We start from the raw sequence: 17,145 nt of genomic DNA, 5'->3' as shown, positions 1-17,145 counted from the left end.
TATCCAGGTCAGTCTAACAATGCACATTTCCAAGCTACACCAGCGTAAGCATTAAGCTTGCATTGCTACCTTTTCCCTTTACCATAGCACGCCAGCTCTGCATTGGTCAGACAGAGCTTAATTAAAAGACCCAGGATATTAAAATAAACACAAGACTAAAAAACTGAATGATAAAAAAAAAAATACCCCATGTTCCCAGTATCATACTCAGTGTCGGTGTTGTAGATTATGAAATAGTCCATGGGACTCAGAGGACCTGGGTTCTATTCCTGGCTCTGGGTGGCCTTCGACAAATCACTGCCTCTTCTGTGCCTCAGTTTCCCTCTCCACCAGTTGCCTCTTCAGAGTGTAAACTCTTTGGGGCAGGAGTTGTGTCTTACTATGCTTTTCTACAGCACCTTGCACAATGGGGACCCTGGTCTATGGCAACAGAAATAATTCATCACCATGCAGCTGGAGAAGAAGCTGCCACTCCATTCCACTGATACAAGCTCTTTGCTCTTTTCAAAATATGGCACTAATACTAGTCAGTTGCAGTTTAAATAGTCAGTCTGTCCTTTTAGATTTCTGGTCACTTCTCCCGCAGAACCTGGGGCCATCCTGCAACCCAGTTTGGGAAAGGAGCCCTCTCTCCTTTGAAATTCTTCAGATTTCTTTGAAAAGAATAAAGACCAATGCTCCGTTTCCCTCTGCATGTCGTATGCTGTCTGTCCAATCAGTACGGTGCATGTCCAACCCCCACCCCAGAGCCCCCCAGCCTTTTCATATCCTGACACTCTGCTGGGGACCAAACTGGGGTGCCCACACACTCAGACGTAGGTCAGACCTATTGTTCCCACATCCGGCTGAGGAGGGGGTCCTTTGTACTCTGGCTAACATCCCCAGGTTACCTCCCTTTATATAGAGGAGCCCATTTGGGATAACAATACAGCACATCAGTTAATCATATAGCCCATATAGGTGTGGGAGAAGAATTTTCCCTATGGCGGGTAATGCTTCCTGCATCGGCTTGATCCCGCTGGGCTGCCTGGGTCTTCAGAGACACTAAGCACTGCTAGACTGACTTCATAGATTTGAACACTTGAACACACACACACACACACACACACACACACTCTCTCTCTCTCTCTCTCTCTCTCTTTTGCCCAGCCCAACAACTTGCTGTTTGGCTACAGCAGAGCTAAGGAGACGGATCGTCCTGGAGACCAACCACGGCCTCAGTCAAGGTTTTGGAAATTCTCTTTGGCAAATGACTTTGGATTTTTTGCAGGCAGGGCATGGGGATGGGGTGTCATGCCAAGCCCGCTTTACCCACACTCAGTAGTGTCTTTGAACAACATTGGTGTAGTTGCTTCACCAAGAAAAATCCCCCCTGGATGGGGTCACGAGAGCATGCCACAGACATACCCTTTGAATTTCAAGAGTAAGAATTACATGTTGCACCACCCCTAATCCCCATCATCCCTAGTGAATCTGGGGGGGGGGAGGGGTCCCCTATTTGAGGGATGTGGGAAAGAAAGGTATTTGTTTCTGCTAAGACATTTCCTTCTTCGATTGCCATGCTGATCAGGCCACATGTGTCTAAGCCGCCTGCCATGTTTTGAAAGGTGTTTGACAGGGTTTTAGATTCTCACTGCAAGCAGCAGCCAAAGAAAAAGAAAAAAAAAAACCCAAAAAACAGAGAAAGCGTGAGCCAGGAAGGGGAAGGAAAAAGGCAACTTTTAAAAATCATTAGCCACGTTCTGATCAATCCATCTGCCCCCGCATTCCTGCAGCGAGAGTCTCCCCAGCCTCTGTCTCCTGCACCACACCTACACGCCACCGACCGCAAGGAGTTTAAAAATAGAACTCTCCCATGCAGCAGTTGCTCAGCCGTGAAGACATCAATTTATTTATTTTTAGCAGCACATAATGTACCAGGATTGGGGCGGGGGGTGGTGTGGGGGGGGGGTACAATAACATGCAGGAGAGAAACCTGCAATGCCCTCTGGTACTTCGATTACACAGAAGAAGGAGAGAAATTTCAGACTCTCACCCCATCGTCTCCGGTGAAGGCTCACAGACACAGGACAAAAGCAAAAAAAAAAAAAAAAAACCAAAAAAACTCTGATGTTTCTAGCGATGGGTGCGTGTGGGGGGAGTACAGGACACCATCATGCCCTTGAAAGGGGGAAATGCATCGGATGACCTTCTCCATCTGTAGCTCCTGGGAGCCCAAACGCTGATCACGAGAGTCCTTAGTGAAGCTGCAATATGCAACATACGCACCAGGCATGTTAATTAACGTGGGTAAAGCGCTGGGCTGAAAGGCGGCGTGGTGAATGCGAGGTATAATTATTACCCCCTCAGGCTGGGATCAAGGACTGTTTTATTGTATTGGACAGGCTTTGCAATAATTGCTTTATTCCCCTCCCCAGGTGCAATCTCCTGAAGACAAACCCCCAGGCTCCCTGGAGAGATCCGTGCGCCTCCTGAAGCTAGTTTACCTTCTTAATATGCCACCAGGCGCGCTTTTGCCCATTACGATTTTAGGCACGCTCTAGTTCTAATTGGAATCGCTCACCTGCTCCTCCCCCCATCTAGCCAGCAGATGTGGTGGAGGAAGGGGTTACATGAAAAGAGAGAGACGTAGGAAGCAAGTGGACACAAAGATCTCTCCTTGCGCGCTCCTGAGCTTGCAGCAAGAGCCCCGTAGTGCCAGGCATGCCTTGGCTGAAATTGGAGGCTGGGGCTGGGGGGGCTTTAGAATTTAGAAAACAGGGCTGGAAGTCCGGACTCCTGGGTTCCATTGCCAGCTCTGCCCCCGAGTCACTGCCCAGCCTTGGGGAAGTGACTTACCTGTCTGTAAAATGGGGAGAACGATACCCTCTTTGCAAAGAGCTTGGCAGTCAGGGGACTGGAGGCGCTAGGCATTACCCTGCGCAGCTTTCCCTGGCTAGGGCTTGCGGAGCAGCTGTATCCAACACCCTCTAGGTACCTCCTGGGGGTGTTCACCCCCCGCACTGCAGCCACAAACATGCTGCATCCAGCACACCCAGCGAGGGAGGCATGGGAGAGTGAATGCACCAAGCCACAAGCACACTAGATCCCTGGGGGATACCTCTCCCAGCTAGGGTTCCCAGCCTGGTGACAGAGGGGCCGTTCTCAGAGTATCATGTGTAGGGGCCAGTCCCTTCCCTGGGCTTCCCCCCCTTACGCTTTACATGGGGGGTTCTGACTGGTGACTGAATTGCCAGCCTGCCTCGGAGCACAGAGCCCTCTTTCCTTCCTAGAGGCAACATTAGCCATCAGTGATTGACAGGAACAGGGGGGCTGCCAGCCGATTGGGGAGGAGTCCCAGAGAAGCAGACCCAGCAGTAGTCTTGTAATGCCATAAGGGGACACAGGTCATGAACAGGGCAGTGGAACATGCAGAGAGACCATAGCAGCAGCCAAAGGTGTCAACTCACCCCCCTCCCCGCATCCCATTCCTGCTGGGGAGGTGGAGCACGGGCAGCTAATGGACAATCAGATAAAAGGAAACCAAATACTTTTAAAACTGCATTATTGAGATGCCCTGGAACTGCAGGTTCAAACCTCCTCATGGCCTCCTCATCCTCAGCAGAAAAACAGAGTTCAGTGCAGTTTACTAAGTGAGGTGTTTGGGGATGGGTCCTTAAAAACATCCTGTGGTCTTGTCTTGCCCTGGGGTCCTTGCACAACACTTCACTGTTGCCCTGTGTACTGGATATTGTTTGCCACTCTCAGTATCCCCAACTCCAGCTGCTTGAAAATGACTCAGCCCCTCCAGTAAGGAATGATTTTGGGTAAGTTCTCTGGCCTGTTCTATGCAGGAGATCGCAGGGACTGGCACCGGTTCATGGACCGGTCATTGAGAAACACTGGACTAGATGAGCACAATGGTCTCTTCTGGGCTTGGAATCCACGAATCGAAAATCATGGTTTTTAAGCAAATCTCACAAGAGCGTTTTGGTTCCGTTTCTTTGCCTTCTGGTGTCTGAGCCTGCGGGGGGCACTCGACTCACAAGCTTCTCTGCAACCCTAAAAGCTCAAAACTTATATATATAAAAAAAGTAAGCTGAGATTCTCAGGATATAGACAAAACACCAACCATCACAAGAGAAGGGATAAAATCAGGAGGGCTGGCAAACACTGCACTCTCCCCTCCATAGGCCGCTGCATTTCACTGGCCTTGTATGTATATCATTGGTAGACTTGCTGGGGATGGTTCCTATAGGCATGCAGAGTCACCCGGTCAGATTGCTTTGGGGCTGTACGTTAGGCCAGGTTGCTTGCAACATGAGACAACGCACAGCATTCCCCACCAGCAGACGTCAGGCTCTGAAGAAAGGAAACATGAAACGCGGCATCACCTGGGGCAGGGCTGCTCAGGTGACCCGAATGGTTCCTGCAGAAGGTAGGCGTTTAGTTTAAGGGCTTGGCTACATGGGGACGCTCAGGGAAGTGACTTAAGGCAAATCAGCTGAAGGGGCGAAGTCAATGCCCGTAAGTTAAAGCACGTTATTCTCCCCTGCATGGATGCTCTCACTCAGAAGTAAACTGACCTCAGTTCACTGTAACTCAATCCTCAAAGACAACCCTGGGAAAGTGGACAGGTACCAGTGCTGTCTGTCCCGTCTCACCCAGTTGACAGACTAAACAACCGCTCCAGGGTGGGAGCCAACCCTTCCCTCTCGATGGGGAATGGTCACTGGTCAACATTAAAATGTTAAGGCTGCTAAGTATCCCACAGCCAGTTGTTTGAGCAGAGCCATTGGGATGGCGGGTGGAGCACCACCCCTGGCTGTAGCTAACAATTGGAAATCTAGTTTTATCTGTTCTTTCTCAGTAAGTCTCCAAGAAACCCACCGGGGGCTCACACACGGCTTAGTTTGTGTCAGCTGAGTGCATTAGACACCCCAGGGGCTCCTTGCATCCCTCCATACACTGGATGCCACCTCCCATCCCCATCTATTTCAGAGACACCCCACAACTGCCCCCTGCCAGGGGCTCTGTTCCTCCCATTCCTTGCGTACGAGGGTCCGGCATTCTCTCTGCCATGCCAGGGGTTCTGCGTTCAAGGGCTTGTCTACATGGGGATACTCAGGAAAGTTAAAGGTGAATCGGCGGAAGGTGTGAAGCAACTGATCATCTCCCAGTACAGCCATGCCACCCCCACACAGTCTGATGGTTAACACAGAAGGGGCCGTTAGAGATAGAGAAGGAATATCTAGACAGGTGTTCATACAAGGTCTGATGGAGAACAAAAGCAAACCCTTGCCAGTCACCATGACGACAAGCTGAAGATGAGCAGCTGAAGATCAGAGGCCACTATAATGGGCTCTAATTGGGCCCCCTGGTTAGCAGTCTCAGCGGAGAGGCTAAAGAACAAAGGCCATAGAGATTGGGCTCCCCCATTCCTAGAGGCGGTCACACCAAGTCAGAATTCATGCACACTGCACTGCCGTGCCTTGTGCTGCGGATACAGGGCCCAATCCTGTTCGCACTGCTGCCCCTTTGCCTTCAATGGGTGTGAGTTCCCGTCCGTAGAGAGAGGCAGAGAAACAAGGGAATCTTCGCTCTGCCCCTGCTTCCGCTGCGGGCACAGAGAGGGATCCAGTTCCTAGCAGCACTCTCCGCCGAGGTGCCAGCACTAAAACCGTACAAGGGAAAACCTCACGCTCAGGAAGTGAAGGTCTGTCAGCCCCGCTGAGAAGGAACAAACAGGGAACAGTGCCTGGATCAGGAGAGAGAGCGAGCCAGTCTCCTGAACAAACTAGGAGAAACAAGCCTGTTCTTGTTGAGCGCGCAGACGTTGGGCTGCACGTGTCACACGTCAGCTCGCATACATTCAGCGGCCGATAAATATTAATATCTTAGGTTACGACCGGAAAAAAAAACAACAAAAAACAGAGGGCGGCCGTGCACAACGGCTCGGTTAATGAATGCAAATGATCCTGACCCAAAGGGAGTGCTGTTCTCTTGAACAAAAAGCATGTTTTGGAGGGTGTGAATGGAAACACCCTGAGCTGTGAACAGGGCCCAGAGGGTCAGTCCCCCAGAAAAAGGCTCTGGGGTTGCCCTTCAAACAGACGGGCCTGGGAGAACTGGCTTCCATTGGCTCCGCAGTCCTGACTACCTTGCCAGCTGGGAGCTCTGAAACGCTCTGCACAGGATGCCTCTTTGCAAGAACCAGGGTGTCGGGGGACTCCCGGGTGGCTGCTGGGTAGAAGGTCACATTCCCTCCAGCTGACCTACCTGGCATTCAACTTCTGTGCTTCCCCAAGTAACCTGTCATGTGGAGCGATGCTACGGCTGGGCCATACACAGGTTTGAGTCTGCTAATGGACCGAGATCTTTAGCTCACGGAGTAAAGGCTGGTGATCTTAGAGCCAGAGTTCCAGCCTCCCGCAGCATCTCTCCACTCGTACGTTGCTTTTGAATCAGCAGCACTCCACAGCACTACTGGAGAAGACCATTGCTGGGTTTCACTCCCAGTGGGAAGCAGAAGGAAAAGGGTTAACAAAAGAGCCCGCCAGGATGCACAATATACTACAGTGGTGTCTTCTCATTGGCAGTACAGCTCCCTGTCCATCTTGGCTTCCTGGTTCCAACTCACCAGTGAGAGTCTTACACTAGCCCTAAAAACCATGCATCAGATTTGTGGCTGACAAGAGGCCAAAACCCAAGGCCACTTCTGCACAAGTGAAAGCACTGAAATTTCAGTATCCAGTCAGCTGCAAGGAGTGGGAGGAGCAGGAAGAAACGCAGAGAGGGGGCAATCTGAATCCTCATCAGCCTGACTTGGTTGGGTTCCCCCCCACACACGGTGCACTGGTGTGAACAACTTCACAAGGGGCAGGGTTAATCTGGCTCTGACACGGTGTCTATGGCTGCACCATTGCTATTAGCTAGTGGTGTTTTAAGGACATATCCCCCACACTAGTGGGGGGGAAATGAGCTCCCCTCCCGGCCCGCACACACACACACACCGCAGGGATTTTACCCCTCAGGAATTGCTCACTGTCACCCGTGCTTATGAGCTGTTCAGGAAGAAGCCAGGCGAATATCACCAGGGCGAAGCAGGCATGGAGAATGTCCTCAGCACGGCGCTCCCCTGCTGGGGCAGCTGGCCAGCGTCTCACGCCACTCGAGAATTGGGATGACATGCAGGGCTGGTCCCCTGGGGGCAGCCAGCTCCTCAGTGACGCGAAGGCTCGGAGGCGATCCAGCTGCATTTAAAGAGAGGAGCCCGGAAGCGGGAGAAGTCTAGCATGTGGCTGGTAGGCTGAGCTTCAAGGTGCAGCGGAGGCCAGACATGCAGAGTCGCTCCCGTCCCCTCCCCAGCAGCTCCCCGAACACAGGCTGAGGAGAGGGAACAAGAGGAAGAGAAGGGTGGATGCAGGCACTGGGGGAAAGGGGCTCTCTCAGTGCTGAGTTTGGGAAGGTGATGGGTCTGTATTTTGTAGCAGTTTGCAGGCTATTACCTAGCAGTGACAGCCAAATCTTGCTAAAGGTACTTATATGCCCCCCCTCCCCATCGCGGTCGTATTAAAGCACCTCAATCTTTATTGTATTCATCCTCACACCACCCCTGGGAGGCTATTACCCTCATTGTACAGATGGGAAACTGAGGCACAGAGCAGCTAAATGGCTTGCCCAAGGTCACCCAGGAAGCCTGTGCCAGAGCAAGGACTTGAATTTGGGTCTCCCAAGTGCTAGGCTAGTGGCCTGACCATTGGGCAGAGATACAGACTACAACATCTCCCACCTGTCTCTGCAGCAGGGTCCTACGGCGAGTCCGACTTCTGTTTCCCTTCCCCCCCACCACACAAGGCTGTGCAACAGTTCCTGAAGGGGACCGCAGTCAGCCAGATCTAGGGAAGTACGGAGGGGACCTGTAGATCCTTCCCATTCCCGAGTCATGGGGTGGGAGGATGGGGGTGGGAGGGACGAAGAAGCGGCAAGAGATCACATGGCCTGTTCCCAACCCCCCCCACAGCAATGAGACCTTTTCTGCTCACGCACGTAACGAGCTTGTCCTCCCCACATTTCACCACCTCGGTGTGACACTGCACCTGGTTTTCAAGCCAGGCTCTGTGCTGCGCTGTTTGCAACAGGACAGGTCTAATGAGTCTCCATAGAGGCCCGGATCTTGCCTTCTAGCCAGTGTCCTCGTGGCGCTCAGCACTGCAGAATGGGAGCGCACGCCCGTGCATGGCACATAAGCAGGGAACACGACGCCATCGTGCTCTGGTGCACACGGAGGTTATGCGTGGGCACCAGCAAGGTCAAGCACTAGGCGCACCCTCCTCACCGAGATGCAGAGTCTCAAGCTTCTTCTGCAGGCTGCTTCCTTGCTTGTAAGTGCATGGAGTAGCAAAAGGAGAGGACAGTTTGGGCAGAGAAGGGACGTGTCCAAGGAGGCATGGGCTCAGGCAAGCTCATTAGGTGCTTAGTTCTGGCCTCCCTCCTGTGGTCACCTGCCTAGGAAACTTCATTATGAGGGTGTGAGAGTGTGCCAGGCTCAGGTGCAGAGCTATTCTGTGGACTCACCCTAGCAACCAGACCAAGTGGGTCTCATTAGCTCCAACTCAGGAGGATAAAAGGCAGACTCATGAGGGAGGATTTCTCCCCAGAGGAACGCTGCTCCTTAAGACATCCCAGGAGGAAGCATAAAGTTGATGGCCTCGATCCTGCAATTGGATGCATGTCAGCAGACCTTGTACCCACAAGAGACGGACTTGGGTCCTGATTCTGCCATCGGGTAAGCACAGCCCTGCCTTAAAGGGTTAATTAAATTAAGAACAGGAAAGTGGCGTGTCTGGGCAAAAACCAATGTGTTTACATGAGCTGCAGCAGGATCAGGGTAGGGAACTCACCCATGTCCACAGGGCTCCACAGGTTGGAATTAAACGTATATGTAAACATAAAGCTGTTTGGTGCAGGGACCATGTTCTTCTTGTATTTGTGCAGCCCCTGTTATTGACTGGGGCACTGCTAGAAAATAGTAATGAAGACTTGTTTTTTTTCCCTGTTTAAACATTTTTTATATGTTGAATGCAGTTAAATGCTTTCCCCATTTCCTCTTTTAAAAAGATGCTAATCATTAGCCCTGTCCTAAGGACTTTGGGGGCATTTGTACTGTTCTAGGGAAAACTCAATTCAAAATCCTCCATTTTTGGCATGTGCGTGTGTGTGAATTGCACACAAATGCCCCCCCCCCCTTTTTTTGAGGACACGGATAGGGTTAGAAGTTGTCCTCTGTGTCACACTGGGGCAGAACACAAACAGAGGACACAGTCCCCAGGAACAATCAATCATGAAGCATACATCGCCCTGCTGACAGCATAACAATAGGCTCTGTTGTGCTATTGCACAACATTGCCAGAAATATAGCATGTGCAAATACATCAATAAAACAAACCGGATCCCTGGTGTGCCTGCAAATTCGCACCCCTCTCGCCTTCCTTTTGAAGAGCAGCATTGCCAAGCGGTTGCATCAAATTAACACAGGTCCAAGCGAGGGTGGCCACCTGTGCAGTATAGTAAGTGTGCCCAACGTCCAACAGCCTAGATCCAAGAAGGAGCTACTAAGGAACACGAGAGCAGATGAGATGTTTGCAAGCAATAATAAATTCTAAGGCCCCTCCTCTTGGTATTCCAGGGCCCCAGAGGACCAGACTCTGATATAAAGGGATGGTTTTGAACCGTCACCAAGACACGATGAGATTCCACCCCTTAAAAATAAGCATGATCCCATACTTTTCACACACACTTATCCTTCATATCCCTGGAATGCTGGTAGGCACCCTAGTGTATACAGCAGCTCAAATTCTCACCGCCCTGTTATACAGGCAAAACACACGAATAGTGGCCACAAAAGTCCACGTGCCGGTATTCTGGCACAGCTAGAGCGCGGCACAAGGGGCCTATCGGAAAAGGACATTTCCTGTGGAATTGCAACCCCCCCATCCCCATTTTCTAGGAGCTGGTTGCACGGCTAACCTCCCAGTGAAACAAATCCGGCGCTGTAACAGCCCATTGATTTCTTCAGCTCAGCACAGCTAGAAGCCAGACGACACAGCAGAGAGCAGCAGGAGGGAAGATCAAGTGTGCTTGGGAAGGTGGCACTCAAAAGGAAACACCAGTTCTGCCCTGCAGATGCCACGGATTAGCACAGTTCCTTACTGACAGACGTAAATATGTCGGGACAGGAAGAGTCAATGTCGACTCAGCATCCCCATCTCACGATTTCCCTCCTCACCCGCAGGGAGGGAGGGCAGAAGGAGAAAGCACACAGCCCCCCCTCCCCGAGCCAGCTAGCAACAGAAGCCAAAAGACTAAAGCACATGTTGCGTCTGTCATGGCCTCCTGCTGCCGAACAGCAGATCCCAGCACATAGACGCGTCCTCTGCAGCAAGACCCAGCGAGCTCCCACCACGTGCACAAGCCTCTACTACAACCTGGCCTAAAACATCATTGAAAAATGCCTCTTCTCTTGTGTACCTTTCCCCAAAGCGCATCCGCCATCTGCAGGCCAGCAGGACCCAATCCACAGAGTATCTATAATTCTCCTTGACTGGGCTGCTTCTTTCTGCTCCCAAGATCACACACACACACACACACACACACACACACACACACACACACACACACACACACACAGCGCCTGCTGATCAGCAGCATTAATCAGCTCTTAGACTTGCCTAGAGCCAATGTGGGGTGCAACAGATAGTGCGTCTCGCTTGTGCGAGTCAGCTCTAGCTCCCAGCTCTCCCGATACGTTTTTATGAATTAGACATAACGACGCGCATTGAATCCTCCTGTCTAGACATCGGCAAGGCAGTGACAGGCTGCCAGGGAGTATGTGTAGCTTTGGGGGTGGAACGCACACGATCGCCAGCTCTGTAGCATGCAGAGATTGTGATGGCTGCAGGCGGGGCATAGGGATTGGCACACTGGCTGTTTGGCCCAGGTCAGTATTATTGTTTTAACAACTTTCATCGGGGCTTTGGGAGTCTGCTCTGGTGGGTGGGGAGGTTTGGTGCCTTTTTCTATTTAAAGCGTTTCCTCTGCACATCCCTCCCATGTGCCTGCATTTTTTTAAAGAAGTGCTAATTTAGGGCTGGACCATGCCCTAGGGCAACCCCTTCAGGGGGATGGTGGGAGTGCCAGACAGAGCTTTAGCAGCGTCTGCACCTCGGCTATGGAACTCTTGCTCCTGCGAGAGATAAGGGGCTACAGGGCTTACCATGTTATGAGCTAAATGCAAAATCCGAGTCTTTGGCTTGATTTCCCCACCCCTCCCCAGTACGTTCTTCACACAAACTCCTCCAAATCCAGTTCTTTCACCTCCAGAGAGGGGCAGTGTAAATACACTGGGGAGGCGCTCAGCTCCTGTGGCAAGGGGAGTCAGATGTACCCAACAGACGGGGTGCCTCCATGCCTGGATCTTCCCAACCCTGTGCAGAAGTGAGGGGGGAGGAGGAGATCCTTCCTCTGCTCTAGCCCTAAGCAAGCTAAGGACTGAGATCCAGTAACCAGTTACCATGGCCACTCCTTATTAGAGCGGGGACAAAGACCTCACAGGAGGCAACATGATCCCATGTACCCATCTCAGGGAAGTATCAATTCCACGGAGGAAGACATCACTCTCCTCCCCCAGGTGTGGTGCTGCCAGCTGTTCTGCTCCGCAGGCCACTTACTCCTCAGCAGTATTCCAATATCTCAAGGAGAGGATATGTCCATTGAGGATGGGTAGGAAAACCTTGTGTGTACGTTGTCACTACAAACGAAAGCCACAATGCTGTGGCCTCAAGCACTGGACTAGAACTCAAAAGACGTGGCTTTTATTCCTGGCTCGGCCACTGGCCTGCTGGGTGACCTTGGCTGGGCAAGTCACTGTACCGCTCTGTGCCTCAGTTTCCCCATCTGTAAAATGGGGATAATGACACTGCTCTCTTTTGTGAAGTGCTGGGTATTATTATTACAACCATGTCCACATGGAATCCTGAGGCTCATACAGGGATCCGCCTGCATGGATGCAGTTGCAAGCTTAGGGCTAATCCTGTAACAGTGGACTCTTGGGGCCAGATTTTCCGAAGGGCTCAGCCTACAGGGAGCCCATTGGGTGCTGAGGTCTTTTGAAGATCTGGCTCATCATGTTCAACATCAAACCAACCCATTAAAGGCCCAGACATTAAACTAAGCCTTTTCTCTCTACCTCTTTATGAAATGTCAACGTACAGTACCGAACACACAGGCTGTCAAATAACAGGACATGCTGATGAATGTACAAAAACAGAGGGTCAAGTTCTGCTTTCCCCTGCACTGGAAGGGCTAGAGTGGGAGCACTTTTACCCAACCCTGTGCACCTGCCTGGAAGCAGCAGGAGTCCATTAATTGGAAGGCCCAAGGGAGCACTAGGGTAGGCAGAGGGCCTGCTCGGCTGCTTTCAGTGGTCCTGTCTTTCCTTCACTTCTGTCCAAGTGATGCAGTGTGGTGCTGGCTCTAGGATTATGCTATCCTTGCATAATAACATTAAGGACAGTAGCCTCACTACAGCCAAGCTGAGACTCATGCACAGTCCTCACCTGCCTCTGCTGGGACTCTCTTTCATATGAGCCAGAGGAAGCTTTAGCTTTAGTTTAAAATATTCATTTTTTGAATTACAGCCGCCCCAGATGCCCCATCGCCCTGGGTGCTGTACAAACACAGGCAGTCCCAACCCCAAACGAAACAGACAAGACAAATGACAGGTGGGAGGAGAAAAAGAGGGCCAGGGAACTGAAGTGACTCACCCAAGGTCACACGGCAGCTCAGCAAGGAATAGAACCCAGATCTTCCGACTCCCAGCTTCACTCACAGCTCCCCAAGGTGGAGGACAAAATTAAGTGGGGACAATGGACAGCCATGGGTTCCTTCTGAGCGTCACAGTCTGGGATACCAAGCTAGGCCTTTAAAAAGAGAGAGATGCTAGAATGGTCTTTACCTGAGCTGTTGTGATGACAAAAAGATATATTATTTACGCAGGAGGCTGTGTGACAGAGCTACCTATCCCAGAAATCCTTTGCAGGTCACGGATCACTCACCAGCCAGGATATAAGGAGTTTTTACACTTTCCTGGGCATGGTAGAAATATTCATGAACCATTTTCAGCAAGACAAAAAAATCCCCAAAGCTGCTCCACCAGTTCAGAAGCCTCAGCACCCTCCTCCACTGAATTACGCCCCCCTTTAAACGAATGTAGCAATGGGTGTTTGTAGTAAAGGCTGGTGCAGAGAGGAGCCCTTGCAGCCCCCCCAGCAGCCAAAAGTGATGCAGAGCATGATGGGCCATTAGTATTCCTGTGCTCTCAAAGTAATACCAGCTCCAGTAGGACCCATGGACTACAAACATAGATCCCTGAACAGAGGGTGCAGGCACCGCTTCTGTCCACTCTAACTGACTTCCCCTGCCAGTTCCTGACCAGGAGTAAGTCATACCCACTTTGCTGTCACCTGGCTTCATGGTTTGGTCAGAAATCGGGACAGGAATAATATCTTAGAATCTGCTTTCAGTGACAGAGACAGAGCCTGGTGTTACCAATACGTGGACAAAGCAGCCCAAAAGTATTTCACAGCCTCTCCATCTTACTTCATATGCATGAAGGAGGGAAATTCACGGGCACCTACATGCAAGAACATTTAGAGAGGAGCAGCAATTGTCCCATCACTCCCTTCCAGGACATCACAAACCCATTGAAAGGTCATTCTGCCCACCCTCACTAGACTACACAGGCGAGTCAACACCTTGCAGACATCAAGGGTGGAAGTGGTGGATAGATCATATCAAATCAACGTGGACGTTTTAGCTGTGTCCATGGCTAGAAGGGAATGTCACCCACCAATATCCATTGTCTCCATTCCATAGCCAGATGGGCAGAGATCACGGGCAACCCACAAAATCCAAGCAGAGCAATTCAGCCACAACCGTGTCTTTCCCTGGCAGCAATTATTGATGCCCAGAGATGGTTTCTTGGGGAAGGATCTATCCGCCACTCAAGGGCAGCTAGCAGATTATTTCTCATCGGAGAGGCATGAATGATCAAAGTGGGCCCAGAGTTTCTGCACTGGCCTTAACCTGCCAGAAAGGACACAGGTCTATTTTGCAAGTGGCTGACCGTTATACCTTCTGTCAACCCCACACCTTGGTGAGCAAGGCCATCCAGCAGCTATTGTGCATTTCTTCCCTCCAGTGCCCTCAAGAACAGCCTGGGTTCCACCGACCTTATCTGAAAGCCGACAGCTCCTCGGAGCGGGGATGCTCTACTCGGTTACCGAGCTGAGGCAGTCTGGATGAATCAGACTGCCCGCTACTTGGGACTGGTTCCGCCAGTCTAGAAGTCACAGCTGCTACAGCGGCAGCGGGAGATTCTCTCCTCCACGTCAAAGGCAGCCACAGCAGGGGAACAGGAAAATCCTCTTTGGTGCAACTGATCGGGCTTGGAGGGTCTCCCCCCAGCAGTACTCCTACCTTTGCTGTTTCAACTGCTTGGCACAGTGGGGAATATCAAGACTAACATGATGGCAGTTTTCATCTCTCACATTGTAGAGTTAATATGAATGGAATTGTAAGAACACCTAGAAAGTTGAAAACTTCCCCTCTGCGCCCCCAAATCTCATGAGGCTTCAGCTCAGAGTATTTTTTTAATGAGTTATATAAAAATGATGAAAAATAAGTCCTATTTAGGACTGAGATGCTTAACTATAGCAGCACAGAGAAAGGCACTGCGATACTGACAGACAGCAATCCGAGCCTGCTAAAGCAGATCAGCTATTTAAAACCCAGGACTTTTTAAAATAACTTGCCTGGATCAGCTATACACAGGGGAATAAAATGGATTTTAAACCCCAAAATGTAAGTGTTAGGGTCCTGTTGGTAGTAAGTAAGAGACACAAAGGCAGGTTTAATCAGAACTTAAATTTCAATGTGTCCTTACAACATTTCACTGGACGAACGGCATCATGTTACCTTAGGGCACTCCATATGTAATCCCAACCCTCTATCAACTTGCAAACACATTCACTAGCTTTATGGTGTGGAAGTTACATATTTTTGCCATATCAGTCCTAGTGTAAAAAACGATCCTTTAAGAGGGACATCACACACACAGCAAATTCACTAGAGACTCTCCAGCTAGCCAGGAGAAAGTGCCTGGTTCATCAGAAGCTATATATGGCCCTAATTTCTGCAGTGCTATGGGAAGGAGCGCTTCCCACTTACACAATTCAGCAAAAAACAACAACACCCCAACCAAATCCCACTTGGCACACAGCTCATTTTTGCAACCAGAATTGATGACAGTAGTAAGACAGGGCACAACTTCTCAAGGAGAAATCGTGACTCTGCATGCCCCCTTTAAAAAAAAAATGTTCTTGTTACTAACAGAATACGAGGGGCAGAAATGCATGGTAGGGGAAGAGGATGCTTTGGACTATTTTTCTTTACATTCCCCTTTCCCACCTTCATAGACTCTCCTTGCTCGGTCATACTTACAGATATAGGTGCAGGGAGATGGCTCATAACTAATCTCTAGCGCCCGGGTTTCCTAGGAAGATGCTGTGTGTGTGTGTGTTGTCCCCCGCTGCTAACTCTTCAGGACCACCGAGCAGCCCCTCTCTCGCTCCAAGCTGTGCCACGGGAGGCAGCAGGTTTAAGATGGTCCGAGGGCCACCAGCTCCCGATTCCTTTGTCCTGAGCCCCCCAAATTCTACAGGGCTGAAATTGACGCAAATGTAAACCAACCAGGTGCAGGCAAGACTTTTAAGGCCGCTCCGCCTACTTCCCCCATCTTCCCCAGCAGAGAGTTGGGCACGACACGTTTGCCCTCTCTTTTCAAACCACAGTCACAGCGAAGGGCGTTGTGTACTGCCGGGGGGAGCGGTGAGCCTGCCCTTACCCATCCCAGGTGTGCAGGAGCAGCTTCACGGTGGGAAAGAGGCGGAAGCTGCCCCTGCTCGGGGGAGTTCCTCCTTAAAAAGCCGGTCTCCTGGAGGGTGCAGTACTGCAGCCTTTTAGCCACTGGAGTCGGGGGGGGGCAGAGGAATTTTAAACTGCCCTGGACCCTCCCCACGGCTCGTCCCCACCCCCACCCCGAAAGGCTTTTGCAAACATGCAATATATTGAATATACACAGGACTTAACACCCGGCAAGTCCCGCTTTGAATCCCGCCAGGTCTGGAAGCTGCCGCTCTCCAAAAGGAAGTCACCTGAAATAACCCCGCCAAGCCGAGCCGTGCGTTCGCTAACATGCAGACTGGCAAGACATCAGGGTCTGTCCGTCCGCCTCGCCAACCAGAGCTCAGCCTTGCAGGCTCCACACCAGCCCGTGCCTGGTCTGACGCCTATCCCACCACCGCAGCTGCTCCAGCAACAGAGAAACAACGGTCTGCAAAAGTGATGGATGGCCCGGCTATGTTGCAAGGCAAGCTCATGGGGGCCCGGGAGGGAGGGGAATCATAGCGGACGGGGAGGAGGGGTGTATTGCACTATACCGCATCACCCTGCAAACGGAGTTAATCGCAGGACACCGGCTGCATGCATGATGGAGACAGGAGACTGCAACAAGGATGTGTGGCTCTGCAGTGAGTCCACCTTAAATCTCCCTCCCCATTGCTCAGTCCCCAATGTCTCGCGCCCCTTGCGTGCAAAAAAATAATAAGGACCCTTTCCCAGAGCACACTCACCCAAGTGAAACCTGTGGGGGGCTAGGCGCTAGCGCTGGCTTGTTCAGACAGGACGGTATCCCAATGGCTTAGCTAAGCCATAGTTGTACTCAGTTCATGGGTTCAAATCCCCCCTTCGCCCTCCCCTTTGCCTATGTCACAAAGGGGCTTCCTTTTCTCCCCAGTGCACCTTTCTAAGCTGTGTCTGGAGCAATAACAGCTCTTTCCGTGTAAAGTCGCCGCCTGCTCCTGAATTGCAACCCTATATAGTAGGGCTGTATGGTCTGACTCTAGCTAGACCTTCCCTTTCATTGCTGTGTTGGAGGCGTCGGTCAGCGTTACTACAAATCCTAATAGAAAAGTGGCACGTTCTTTTAAAAAAAATCCTCTAAAATAATTAATACCAGGGCTGGCAAACTGGGAACAGGTTGGATGA

The sequence above is a fragment of the Emys orbicularis genome, chromosome 22 (genome assembly GCF_028017835.1).
Source record: "Emys orbicularis isolate rEmyOrb1 chromosome 22, rEmyOrb1.hap1, whole genome shotgun sequence".
In the NCBI taxonomy this organism is placed as follows: Eukaryota; Metazoa; Chordata; order Testudines; family Emydidae; genus Emys; species Emys orbicularis.
The sequence above is the reverse complement of the archived record's forward strand: the minus strand, read 5'-3'. Positions refer to the sequence as shown.